The 14,249-nt window shown below is 43.7% G+C and overlaps 1 protein-coding gene across 4 annotated transcripts in view; it reads left to right on the top strand.

Annotated features, from left to right (window-relative positions):
- LOC110507192 (phosphatidylinositol 4,5-bisphosphate 3-kinase catalytic subunit beta isoform) overlaps positions 1-14,249 on the top strand; it is an 87,819-nt gene that overhangs the window by 21,156 nt on the left and 52,414 nt on the right. For all 4 annotated transcript variants that reach the window (XR_016492489.1, XR_016492490.1, XM_036964685.2 and 1 more), the window contains exon 2: positions 5,894-5,973. The gene's annotated coding sequence lies outside the window, so the exon portion shown is untranslated. The remainder of the gene's footprint in view (positions 1-5,893; positions 5,974-14,249) is intronic.

A 14,249-nucleotide genomic window follows, 5' to 3' on the forward strand; every position in this document is an offset into this window, starting at 1 on the left:
CTCGAGGCAAGCCGAAGTCGGTAACCCCCTCATCAGCGATTTGGTCAACAGTAGGGATTCTTCAATGCAGTGCCGGTTGTCATTCAACGAGAGATGTCTTGTCTTCATGCAAAAAAATTCACTTGAGAAATACTGCACCAAACATCTGAGTCAGATGCAATGAAGATCTCCTCTGCAAAAACATCAAAATGAATGACAACTCAAATCTATCTTAAATGAATTGACTTTTTTGAGGAAGTGTATGCATGCGTGTGAAGGCTTTGTCTGCGTAAGCATCCACGCTCAGCACAGATGCAGCACCCAGACCTGCACCATCCACCATTGCTTTGTGCATTGTGCTACGTACCGTTAGCATTTTTTGGCTAGCGCCATGAGCCTGTCTGCTAGTTAGCCATTGATTCAGTGAAGAGCCCAGTGTTATCTTAGACTGCAAAGCATGCTTGAACAAGGCCCCTTTTTACTGTGGTTCCAGGCAGCTTAGACGGACGCCAGTGACGTTCTACTGAGATGGATCTCTCTCGTCTCATCGCTTGTAGAGGGGTGTGCATCCAGACAGGGATGAATCAATAACTGTCCCTGCTATAAGACTGCTAAATACACTGAACACAAATATAAACGCAACATGCAACAATTTCAAAGATATTTGCTAAGTTACAGTTCATATGAGGAAATCAGTCAATTGAAATAAAAAAATGTAGGCCCTAATTTGTGGATTTCACATGACTGGGAATACAGATATGCATCTGTTTGTCACAAATACCTTAAGTAAGCATTTCACTATTAGTCTACCCCTGTTGAAGCAAACAAAATGTGTTGCTAGAGGTTTGGTGTGTTGGTTAACGTTTAGCATCAGAGTTTCCTGGTACAGCCAGACAGGCACATGCACACAAAAGCAAACTCGGACAGAGAAATACACAACTGTTGGATGTATTGGGTTATGTGATAATGTGAGAGCTTTGATAAGCCCAGCTCCCTATGAATCCATCCAGTCAGTTAAACATTGACTCTCCAGACTACGACATCTCATCAGTACAGCTACAGCCACACAGTTCTTGGAATGAGCATGAGTCTGCCGCTCATAGGGGTTTTTGCGGTGTGTGTGTGTGTGTGTGTCTGCTTGTTTTTGTGACCTATATTTAGCTGTCCATTTCTATAGCCTATTCTGGAGAAACTCAGAATGGACTGTGTGCTTGACTGTCCGTAATATATTACATTACGCCCAGTTCATCGCTGTCTTTCTGAATTGATCCAGTCCCTTACAGGTGGGTGATATGCTCCATTCTGAGTGACACTGTCATAGTGAACACAGACAGACACACAAACTCTGGTGTTGTTTTCCTGGGCTGCATAGGGTCACACCCTCCTAAACAAGATGAGCCATCTGCCATTGGGAAAAAACAGGAAGTCAGCAGCCTTCCTCCTCGTGTGTGTAGTACGTGTCTGTCTTCAGTATTTGTATATTTGAAGTCGGACTGTGTGTCTGCAGTATGTTTATCTACCATACCACAGAGTTTACGTTTCCTCTGCCGTCATTGAGTGGATATAGCCCTTTGAAGCGCGGGAGCTGGTGTGATACAGGGCCATATGTAAACAGGATAACAGGATAATATTGTGGTGCATTATGTAAGTAGGCCTCTACCACGGTATTATGTGAACCATAGCTCTAAGTACCCTCTTATGAGAAATCTGATGCCTCAGCTATGTTTTGAAAAATATGATATTCACGTGGACCTTCCCTGGAGAGGGGCCAGAGCTAGGAGGGGAAGGGAGAGCGGGAGGGTGAGCCACAGAAACATCTGAGTTCTATAGTGCTTGCAATATCCTTTGTCTTAAATGGAGAGAAAAGAGGAGCCCCTTTGAGGGAGTGAAATGCCACTTGGGTTGAAGGGCTGTGTGATCTCGTTCTCCGTAGCTGATGTGAGTAAGACCTTTTAAACAGGTCAACATTCGCAAGGCCGCGGGGCCAGACAGAATACCAGGATGCGTATTCGGAGCATGCGCTGACCAGCTGGCAAGTGTCTTCACTGACATTTTCAACCTATTCCTAACCCAGTCTGTAATACCAACGTGCTTCAAGCAGACCACCACAGTCCCGTGGCCAAGAACGCCAAGGAAACCTGCCTAAATGGCTATCATCCTGTAACACTCACATCTATAGCCATGAAATGCTCTAAAAGACTGGCTCACATCAGCACCATCATTGTACCCCACACTGCCCTCACCCACCTGGTCAAAAGGAATACCTATCTATCTATGTAAGAATGCTGTTCATTGACTACAGCTCAGCATTCAACACCATAGTCCCCTCCAAGCTCATCACCAAGTTCAGCACCCTGGGACTGAACTCCTTCCTCAGCAACTGGATCCTGGACTTGCAGGTGGGCTGCCCCCAGGTGGTGAGTGTAGGCAACAACACATCCACCACGCTAACCCTCAACACAGGGGCCCCTCAGGGGTGTGTGTGCTTAGTCCACTCCTGTACTCGCTGGTCACCATGACTATTGCCACGCACGACTCCAACACCATTAAGTTTGCCGACAATACGAAGGTGATGGGCCTGATCAACAACAATTAAGCAGCCTATAGGGAGGTCAGAGACCTGGCAATTTGGTGCCAGGACAACAACCTCTCCCTCAACATCAGCAAGACAAAGGAGCTGATCGTGGACTACATGAAACTGATCGATAGGGCTGTAGTGCAGGGGGTCTGTGTACACATTACTAAGGAATTAACATGGACCACACCAGAGGTTGGAACCAAAATGATTTCCCAATCATTTTGTTTTGAACAGAACCATTTTTTTTCGTACTGTTCTGACCAGCAAAATAAAATTCTGAACTGGTTCTAATGAAGAACAAAAAAGTAACGCTTTATTTCAGTAATTTTTAAAAATCTGAAATCGATGGTGCGGGTATGATATATTTTGTATCGGAAATTTGAATTTTGCCGTAATAGCATAGTTTAATCATAATGAAAGACAAGCACACACACACTGTGCTGCCAATCGGTGTAGGGCGTGAGGTGTAATAGACATTTTGCGGGTGAGGCATGAGAGAGGATGGAGGAAGCTTGCTTTGAAGCACTGGGTGTCTTGTTATGACATGCATTATGTGGATTAGGTCCTGAATTATGGAGGAACTTCGAATGTGTTTGACCTTGAATGACTTTAACGTTGAACCAGAGCAAACGTTAGCTACCCAGCTAACAAGCTTGTGTGTGCAGAGCAGCACCAGAATTAAAAAAAGGTTTTACCTTTATTGTAGTTAATAAATCCACTGTGAAACGTGATAACTATAGTATCCTTAACTTGCATAAAAAAAAAGTGAATCCATTCTTCTCTGTATAACACCTTTCCCTAATTTCTGAACCACTCTTATGTCTTCAGTAGGCTCTAGTAACCAATGCTTGAGAGATGAAGGGCAGGTAGCCTGCAGGCATTCAGGCATGTGCAAGGCACCCGACCGCAAGGCGCTACAGAGGGTGGGGAGTACAGCCCAATGCATCACTTGGGCCGGGCTCCCTGCCACCCAGGACCTTTATACCAGGCTGTGTCAGAGGAAGGCCCAAAAAAAATTTCAGACTCCAGCCACCAAAGCCATAGACTGTTCTCTCTGCTACCGCACGGCAAGCGGTACCAGTGCTTGAAGCCTAGAACCAACAGGACCCTGAACAGCTTCTACCCCGAGCCATAAGACTGCTAAACAAGACTGATAAATAGCTAATCAAATGGCTACCCGGACTACTTGAATTTACTTTTTTTTTTGCACTAACTCCCGTGCACTGACTCTATACACTGCTGCTGCTGTCTATTATCTATTCTGTTGCCTAGTCACTTCACCCCTACAGTTGAAGTCGGAAGTTTGCATACACCTTAGCCAAATACATTTAAACTCAGTTTTCACAATTCCTGACATTTAATCAGAGTAAAAATTCCCTGTCTTAGGTCAGTTAGGATCACCACTTTATTTTAAGAATGTGAAATGTCAGAATAATCGTAACGAGAATGATAGATTTATTTCAGCTTATATTTCTTTCATCACATTCCCAGTGGGTCAGAATTTTACATACACTCAATTAGTATTTGGTAGTGTTGCTTTTAAATTGTGTCGAACTTGGGTCAAACGTTTCGGGTAGCCTTCCACAAGCTTCCCACAATAAGTTGGGTGAATTTTGGCCCCTTCCTCCTGACAGAGCTGGTGTAACTGAGTCAGGTTTGTAGGCCTCCTTGCTCGCACACTCTTTTTCAGTTCTGCCCACACAGTTTCTATAGGATTGAGGTCAGGGCTTTGTGATGGCCACTCCAATACCTTGACTTTGTTGTCCTTAAACCATTTTGCCACAACTTTGTAAGTGTGCTTTGGGTCATTGTCCATTTGGAAGACCCATTTGCGACCAAGATTTAACTTCCTGACTGATGTCTTGAGATGATGCCATCTATTTTGTGAAGTGCATCAGTCCCTCCTGCAGTAAAGCACCCCCACAACATGATGCTCCCACCCCTGTGCTTCACGGTTGGGATGGTGATCTTTGGCTTGCAAGCCTACCCCATTTTCCTCCAAACATAACGATGATCATTATGGCCAAACAGTTTCATCAGACCAGGAGACATTTCTCCAAAAAGTTTGATATTTCTCCCCATGTCCAGTTGCAAACCGTAGTCTGGCTTTTTTAATGCCGGTTTTGGAGCAGTGGCTTCCTCCTTGCTGAGTGGCCTTTCAGGTTATGTTGATATAGGACTTGTTTTACTGTGGATATAGATACTTTTGTACCGGTTTCCTCCAGCATCTTCACAAGGTCATTTGCTGTTGTACTTCGATGATTTGCACTTTTCGCACCAAAGTAAGTTAATCTCCTTCCTGAGCGTTATGACGGCTGTGTGGTCCCATGGTGTTTATACTTGAGTACTATTGTTTGTACAGATGAACGTGGTACCTTTAGGCTTTTGGAAATTGCTCCCAAGGATGAACAAGACTAGGGTAGCCTAGTGGTTAGAGCATTGGACTAGTAACCGGAAGGTTGCAAGTTCAAACCTCCAAGCTGACAAGGTGCAAATCTGTCATTCTGCCCCTGAACAGGCAGTTAACCCACTGTTCCTAGGCCGTCATTGTAAATAAGAATTTGTTCTTAACTGACTTGCCTAGTAAAATAAAAAATAAATTAAGACTTGTGGAGGTCTACAATTTTTTTTGGAGGTCGTGGCTGATTTCTTTTGATTTTCCCATGATATCAAGCAAAGAGGCACTGAGTTTGAAGGTAGGCCTTGAAAATACACAGGTAGACCTCCAATTGACTGAAATTATGTCAATTAGCCTATCCGAAGCTTCTAAAGCCATGACATTATTTTCTGGAATTTTCCAACCTGTTTATAGGCACAGTCAACTCAGTGTATGTAAACTTCTGACCCATTGGAATTGCGATACAGTGAATAAGTGAAATAATCTGTAAACAATTGTTGGAAAAATGACTTGTGTCACGCACAAAGTAGATGTCCTAACCGACTTGCCAAAACTATAGTTTGTTAACAATACATCTATGGAGTGGTTGAAAAAACGAGTTTTAATGACTCTTCTGTACCTTCAACTGTGACTTCAACTGTACCTATATGTATATAGCTACCTCAATTACCTTGTTCCCCTGGACATCGACTCGGTACTTGTACTCCCTGTATATAGCCATGCTATTGTTGTTATTCACTGTATTTATTACTCTGTCACTTTGCAGTGTTGGGAAAAGGACCCATAAGTAAACATTTCACTGTTAGTCTACACCTGATATTTATAAAGCATGTGACAACACTGTTATTTGGTACCTCCCGTTGATTCTCTGTAACTGATCTCCTACACACACACACACACACACATACACACACTGATGTTGTTCCTTCTCCCCCCAGATGCAGTGTCCCTCCACCTCCCCAGATGCCACTAGCATGGAGGAGAGCCACAGGGAATAAGAGCCTCCAGGAGACCGCAGGTAAGACCTGCATGTATTTGTCTTTAGGAAAAGCACCCGGCAAATACAGTGCCTTCAGAAAGTATTCATACCCCTTGACTTATTCCACAATGTTTGGTGTTACAGCCTGAATACAAAATGGATTAAATATATATTTTTTCTCACCAATCTATACAAAATACCCCTCAATGAAAGTGAAAACATGTTTTTTGAAATTTGAGTAAATTTATTGAAAATGAAATACAGAAATATCTAATTTACACAAGTGTTCACAAGTGTTCACAAGTGTTCACATTTACTGAGTAAATACGTTGTAGAAGCACTTTGACAGTGATTAAAGCTCTGAATCTTTGGGTAAATCTCCAAGAGCTTTACACCGGAGTTGTGCAACATCTGCCCATTTTTATTATTTTCTAAATTCTTCAAGCTCTGTCAAATTTGGTTGTTGATAATTTCTAGACAACCATTGCCGTAGATTTAAGTCAAAACTGTAAATCGGCCACTCAGGAACATTCAGTGTCTTCTTGGTAAGCAACTCCAGTGTAGATTTAGCCTTGTGTTTCAGGCAATTTTCCTGCTGAAAGGAGAATTCCTCTCCCAGTGTCTGGTGGCAAGCAGACTGAACCAGGTTTCCTCTAGGATTTTGTCTGTGCTTAGCTCCATTCCATAAATGTTTTATCCTGTAAAACTCCCCAGTTCTTAACGACAAGAATACCTCTAACATGATTCAGCCACCACTATGCTTGAACACATGGAGAGTGGTACTCATATGTTTTGGGCAAATCCAATACTACTAACACTTTGTATTCAGGACAAAAAGTGAATTGCTTTGCCATATTTTTTAGCAGTATTACTTTAGGGCTTTGTTGTAAACAGGATGCATGTTATTAATTTATTTATATATATTTAAAATATTTGTATTCTATACAGGCTTCTTTTCACGTATTGTGGAGTAACTACAATGTTGTTGATCCATCCTCAGTTTTCTCCTATCACAACCATTAAACTCTAACTGTTTTAAAGTCACCATTGGCCTCATGGTGAAATCACTGAGTGGTTTATTCCTCTCCGGCAACTGAGATAGGAAGGAAGCCTGTATCTTTGTAGTGACTGGGTACATTGATACATCATCCAAAGTGTAATTAATAACTTCTCCATGCTCAAAGGGATATTCCGCTTTGTTTTTAGCCATCTGCCAGTAGGTGCGCTTCTTTGCAGGCATTGGAAAACCTCCCTGGTCTTTGTGGTTAAATCTGTGTTTTTGAAATATACTGCTCGACTGAAGGACCTTACAGATAATTATATGTGTGGTGTACAGAGATGGGGTAGTAATTCCAAAATCATGGACAACATTATTATTGCACATAGTGAGTTCATGCAACTTATGTGACTTGTTAAGCAAATATTTACTTCTAAACTTTAGGCTTACCATAACAAAGGGGTTGAATACTTATTGACTCAAGACATTTCAGCTTTTCAGTTTTAATTTGAAAAAAATATATGGAAATTCAAAAGGCATAATTCCACTTTGGCATTATGGGGTATTGTATTTAAGACAGTGACAAAAACATCTCAATTTAATCCATTTTAATTTCAGGCTGTAAAACCCCAAAAAATTGGAAAAAGTCAATGGGTGTGAATACTTTCTGAAGGTACTGTATATCTTAGAAAAAAATGTTGGCAAGTTAGAAAGTGCTTTCCCCACATACATTAGTGTATTCGGAAAGTATTCGGATCCCTTGACTTTTCCACCCTTTGTTACGTTACAGCCTTATTCTAAAATTTATTAAAAACAATTTAAATCCCTCATCAATCTACACACAATACCCCATAATGACAAAGCAAAAACAGCTTTTTAGAATTGTTTTCAAAAAATAAAATAAAAAAACGTACAGTACCACACCTACTTGTTCAAGGGTTTTTCTTTATTTTGACTCTTTTTTACATTGTAGAATAATAGTGAAGACATCAAAACTATGAAATAACACATATGGAATCATGTAGTAAACAAAAAAGTGTTAAACAAATCAAAATATATTTGAGATTCTTCAATGTAGCCACCCTTTGCCTTGATGACAGCTTTGCACACTCTTGGCATTCTTTCAACCAGCTTTACTCGGAGTGCTTTTCCAACAATCTTGAAGCAGTTCCCACATATGCTGAGCACTTGTTGGCTGCTTTTCCTTCATTCTGCGGTCCGACTCATCCCCAACCATCCCAATTGGGTTGAGGTCGGCTGATTGTGGAGGCCAGGTCATCTGATGCAGCACTCCATCAATCTCCTTGGTCAAGTAGCCCTTACACAGCCTGGATGAGTGTTGGGTCATTGTTCTGTTGAAAACAAATGATAGTCCCAATTTGCGTAAATCCAGATGGGATGGCGTATCGCTGTAGAATGCTGTGGTAACCATGCTGGTTAAGTGTGCCTTGAATTAAAAAAAAATCTTTGACCGTGTCACCAGCAATGCACCATCACACTGCCTCCTCCATGCTTCACGGTGGGAACCACACATGCAGCATCTGTGAAGCATTTATTTGGGCTGCAATCTGAGGTTCAGTTAATGAACTTGTCCTCTGCAGCAGAGGTAACTCTGGGTCTTCCTTTCTTGTGGCGGTCCTCATGAGAAACAGCTTCATCATATCGCTACATGAAAAGAGACCGACGACGACAACATCGCATGGCAGCAGCACATAACATGGTACAAACATTATTGGTTACAGACAACAGCACAAAGGGCAAGAAGGTAGAGACATCAATACATCATGTAAAGCAGCCACAATTGTCATTAAGAGTGTCCATGATTGGCTATTGTGGCTAACGCCCTTGTCCAGAAGCAAGCACAAGTTAGCCTCGAGCTAGGCCCTATCCTCCGGCTAGCAAAATGAAGTGCACCAACAACAATACCTCTCTTGCCAATTTGGCTGGACCCTTTGTCGACACGGAGCCCCGCCGATCCATCACGACTGGTCTGTTGACGTATTTCGGCCGATGTGCCCTCAACCGGCCTCTGCGTCGTTGATGTCGGTGAGGACCCAGCTACTAGCCCCGGCCCGCTAAATCTGAGCGCCGTGTCTCCCGCTCGCCTAGCGTAGTGACGACTGCCGAGCGGCTCCCCGTTTCGTCCATTGCTGCTTATTGGACCCTATGATCACTCAGCCACACAGCTGATGCCTGCTGGACTGTTTATGAACACGGAACTTCATTTTGTTATCTGTCGCCCCAGCCTCGAACTCAGTGTGTAGCTAACTTGCCTATGCCGTTCTGTACCGTCACTCATATATCTTTATGTACATATTATATTTCCCTTTACACTTGTATGTGTATAAGGTAGTAGTTTTGGAATTGTTAGGTTAGATTACTCATTGGTTATTACGGCATTGTCGGAACTAGAAGCACAAGCATTTTGCTACACTCGCATTAACATCTGCTAACCATGTGACAAATAAATTTGATTTGAACTGACCCTCTCTGCCCATTCATCGCCATTTACCCGTTGTTGTCCTAGCTGTTTACTCATTGTTGTCTTAGCCCTCCCAATCAACACCCGTGATTGCTTTATGCATCCCTCTAATGCCACTATGCCTTGTATACTGTTGTTTAGGGTAGCTCTCATTTGTTTTATTTGTTTAACTGCGGAGCCCCTAGTCCCGCTCTACATGCCCCACCCCCCACACGTGGAGACCGTACCCACTGGCGCTTCCAGAGATGCAGCCTCGCATCGTCACTCAATGCCTAGGTTTACCTCCACTGTACTCACACCCTACCATGCCCTTGTCTGTGCATTATGCCCTGAATCTATCCTACCACGCCCAGAATTCTGCTCCTTTTACTCTCTGTTCCGAACGCGCTAGACGACCAGTTCTTATAGCCTTTAGCCGTACCCTCATCCTACTTCTCCTCTGTTCCTCTGGTGATGTAGAAGTTAACCCAGGCCCTGTGTGTCCCCAGGCGCTCTCATTTGTTGACTTCTGTAACCGGAAAAGCCATGGGTTCATGTATGTTAACATCAGAAGCCTCCTCCCTAAGTTTGCTTTATTCACTGCTCTAGCACACTCCGCCAACCCTGATGTCCTAGCCGTGTCTGAATCCTGGCTTAGGAAGGCCACCAAAAATTCTGAAATTTCCATCCCCAATTACATTTTCCGTCAAGATGGAACTGCTAAAGGGTGCAGAGTTGCAATCTACTGTAGAGAGTCTGCAGAGTTCTGTCATACTATCCAGGTCTATGCCCAAACAGTTCGAGCTACTACTTTTAAAAATCAATTTCTCCAGAAATAAGTCTCACTGTTGCCGCTTGTTATAGACCCCTCTCAGCTCCCAGCTGTTCCCTGGACACCATATGTGAATTGATTGCCCCCCATCTATCGTCAGAGTTAGTACTGTTAGGTGACCTAAACTGGGATATGCCCCAGCCGTCCTACAATCTAAGCTAGATGCCCTCAATCTCACACCAATTATCAAGGAACCTACCAGGTACAACCCCAAATCCGTAGACATGGGCACCCTAATAGATATCATCCTGACCAACTTGCCCTCCAAATACACCTCTGCTGTTTTCAACGATCACGATCACTGCCTCATTGCCTGCATCCGTTATGGGTCTGCGGTCAAACGACCACCCCTCAACACTGTCAAATGCTCCCTAAAACACTTCTGTGAGCAGACCTTTCTAATTGCCCTGGAAGGATATTGACCTCATTCCGTCAGTAGAGGATGCCTGGTTGTTCTTCAAAAGTGCCTACCTCACAATCTTAAATAAGCATGCCCCTTTCAGGAAATGTTGAACTAAAAACAGATATAGCCCTTGGTTCACTCCAGACTTGACTGCCCTTGACCAGCACAAAAACATCCTGTGGCGCTCTGCACTTGCTTCGAATAGTCCCCCCAATATGCAACTTTACAGGGAAGCCAGGAACCAGTATACACAGTCAGTTAGGAAAGCAAAGGCTAGCTTTTTCCAACAGAAATTTGCATCCAGCAGCACTACTTCCAAAAAGTTTGGTACACTAAAGTCAATGGAGAATAAGAGCACCTCCTCTCAGCTGCCCACTGCACTGAGGGTAGGAAACACTGTCATTACTGATAAATCCACGATAATCAAGAATTTCAATAAGCATTTCTCTACGGCTGGCCACGCTTTCCACCTGGCTACCGCAGCCAACAGCTCTGCACCCCCCGCAGCAACTGGCCCAAACACCCACCACCCCCGCTTCTCCTTCACCCAAATCCAGACAGCTGATGTCCTGAAAGAGCTACAGAATCTGGACCCCTACAAATCAGCTGGGCTAGACAATCTGGACCCCATCTTCCTAAAATTATCTGCCGCCATTGTTGCAACCTCTATTACTAGTCTGTTCAACCTCTCTCATATCGTCTGAGATTCCTAAAGATTGGAAATCGGCCGCGGTCATCCCCCTCTTCAAAGGGGGGAGACACTCTAGACCCAAACTGTTTACAGATCTATATCCATCCTGCCTTTCTAAAGTCTTTGAAAGCCAAGTGAAAAAACAGATCACCGGCCATCTCGAATCCCACCGTACCTTCTCCACTATGCAATCCGGTTTCTGAGCTGGTCACGGGTGCACCTCAGTCACGCTCAAGGTCCTAAACGATATCATAACCACCATTGATAAAAAAACAGTACTGTGCAGCCGTCTTCATCGACCTGGCCAAGGCTTTTGACTCTGTCAATCACCCTATTCTTATCGGTAGACTCAACAGCCTTGGTTTCTCTAATGACTGCCTCGCCTGGTTTACTAACTACTTCTCCGATAGAGTTCAGTGTGTAAAATCGGAGGGCCTGTTTTCCGGACCTCTGGGGGTTCAATTCTCGGGCCGACTCTCTTCTCTTATACATCAATGATGTCGCTCTTGCTGCGGGTGATTCTTTGATCCACCTCTACGCAGATGACACTATTCTGTACACAGCTGGCCCTTCTTTGGACACTGTGTTAACTGAGCTTCAATGCCATACAACATTCCTTACGTGGCCTCCAACTGCTCTTAAACGCTAGTTAAACTAAATGCATGCTCTCCAACCGATCCTGGACGGTTCTGACTTAGAATACGTGGACAGCTATACCTAGGTGTCTATCTAGACTGTAAACTCTCCTTACAGACTCCAATCCAAAATTAAATCTGGAATTCCTATTTCGCAACAAAGCGTCCTTCACTCATGCTGCCAAACATACCCTAGTAAAACTGCCGATCCTTGACTTCGGCGATGTCATTTACAAAATAGCCTCCAACACTCTACTCAGCAAATTAGATGTAGTCTATCACAGTGTCATCTGTTTTGTCACCAAAGCCCCATATACTACCCACGATTGCGACCTGTATGCTCTCATTGGCTGGCCCTCGCTACATATTCGTCGCCAAACTCCCTGGCTGCAGGTCATCAATAAGTCTTTGCTAGGTAAAGCTCCGCCTTATCTCAGCTCACTGGTCACCATAGCAACACCCACCCGTAGCTCGCGCTCCAGCAGGTATATTTCACTGGTCACCATAGCAACACCCACCCGTAGCTCGCGCTCCAGCAGGTATATCTCACTGGTCACCATAGCAACACCCACCCGTAGCTCGCGCTCCAGCAGGTATATCTCACTGGTCACCATAGCAACACCCACCCGTCGCCCGCGCTCCAGCAGGTATATCTCACTGGTCACCCCCAAAGCCAACACCTCCTTTGACTGCCTTTTCTTCCAGTTCTCTGCTGCCAGTGACTGGAACGAACTGCAGAAATCACTGAAGTTGGAGACTTATATCTCCCTCGCTAACTTCAAGCATCAGCTGTCAGAGCAGCTTACCGATCGCTGCATCTGTAAATATTAAAATACTACGCCACTATGGCCTATTTATTGCCTTACCTCATTTGCATCCACTGTATACATATTTTCTATTGTGTTATTGACTGTACGTTTGTTTATCCCATGTGTAACTCTGTTGTTTTTGTCGCACTGCTATGCTTTATCTTGGCCAGGTTGCAGTTGTAAATGAGAACTTGTTCTCAACTGGCCTACCTGGTGAAATAAAGGTGAAATAAAAATAAAATAAATAAAACAATTGAGTCTTTGAATGAAGAGATTGAGATAAAACAGTTTTTTTGCAACTTGTTCCAGTCGTTAGCTGCAGCGAACTGAAAAAAGGAGCGACCCAGGGATGTGTGTGCTTTGGGGACCTTTAACAGAATGTGAATGGCAGAACGGGTGTTTTATGTGGAGGATGAGGGCTGCAGTAGGATTCTCAGAGGGAGTGAGGCCTAAGAGGGTTTTATAAATAAGCATCAACTAATGGGTATACAGAGATTACCAGTTTACAGAGAAGTATTGAATACACTGTATGGTAAAAGGTCATTGTAAAGGACACGTGCGTGCTGGAATGCATTGCGCTGAGTGCGCTGGAAACTGGGAGGGTAGTGTCCTGACAGGCGGAGAATGTTGGAAATCTGCCAGAACAGTTTGGGAAAAGCTGCTGGGTGAACACTACGTAGCCTAGCCACCATGGGGTTTCACTTTGCTGTCTAATCACAACCTGGATTTTTGTCCTAGTTCACTGCTTTAGTAAGTAAGTCACTGCTCAGCTGTTCTCCATCCTTAGTTCTGGCCTGTGTTCAAATGTCTGTTTTGTAAATCCCCAGGACCATGGAAGAAAACTCTAGTGGCTCTCCTCCAGACTTCTATGATCTACAAATATGACCTTCTGTAGTAACATGGGGCTGTGACTGAGTGTCTGACTATGGCGCTATGGCTCACTCATCATGGTGTGTGTAGGTGTCATGCTTATGGTGTCGTGCTTATGTGTGAACAGTGTACATAGAGATGTGTGTATACATACCAAAGAAGTGTTCTGTGGTAAAGGGTCATTGCTTCTGGCTCCTAGCCAGATCTATTGCATCCAATGAACTCGATAAGCAATGTTCCGTCTCTGAGAGCTTTGCGTGTGACAGAGAAATATGTAATGTGAAGCCAAATGTGGGCATTAAAGTCCTGTTGGACACATTTACAGTGCATTCGGAAAGTATTCAGACCCCTTGACTTTTTCCACATTTTGTTACGTTGTAGCCTTATTCTACAATTGATGAGGGGGGGGTGCAATTTAATCAATCTACACACAATAACCCATAATGACAAAGCAAAATCAAGTTTTTAGATATTTCTTTGAAATATGACATTAACATAAGTATTTGCCCCAGTCGGAGGTCCGCTCGGGAGTAGGTTTTCATCAAAGATATCTCTGTACTTTGCTCCATTCATCTTTCCCTCGATCCTGATTAGTCTCCCAGTCCCTGCTGCTGAAA

Source organism: Oncorhynchus mykiss, chromosome 27 (assembly GCF_057628025.1).
Source record: "Oncorhynchus mykiss isolate SJ-2025 chromosome 27, ASM5762802v1, whole genome shotgun sequence".
NCBI classification, from domain to species: domain Eukaryota; kingdom Metazoa; phylum Chordata; class Actinopteri; order Salmoniformes; family Salmonidae; genus Oncorhynchus; species Oncorhynchus mykiss.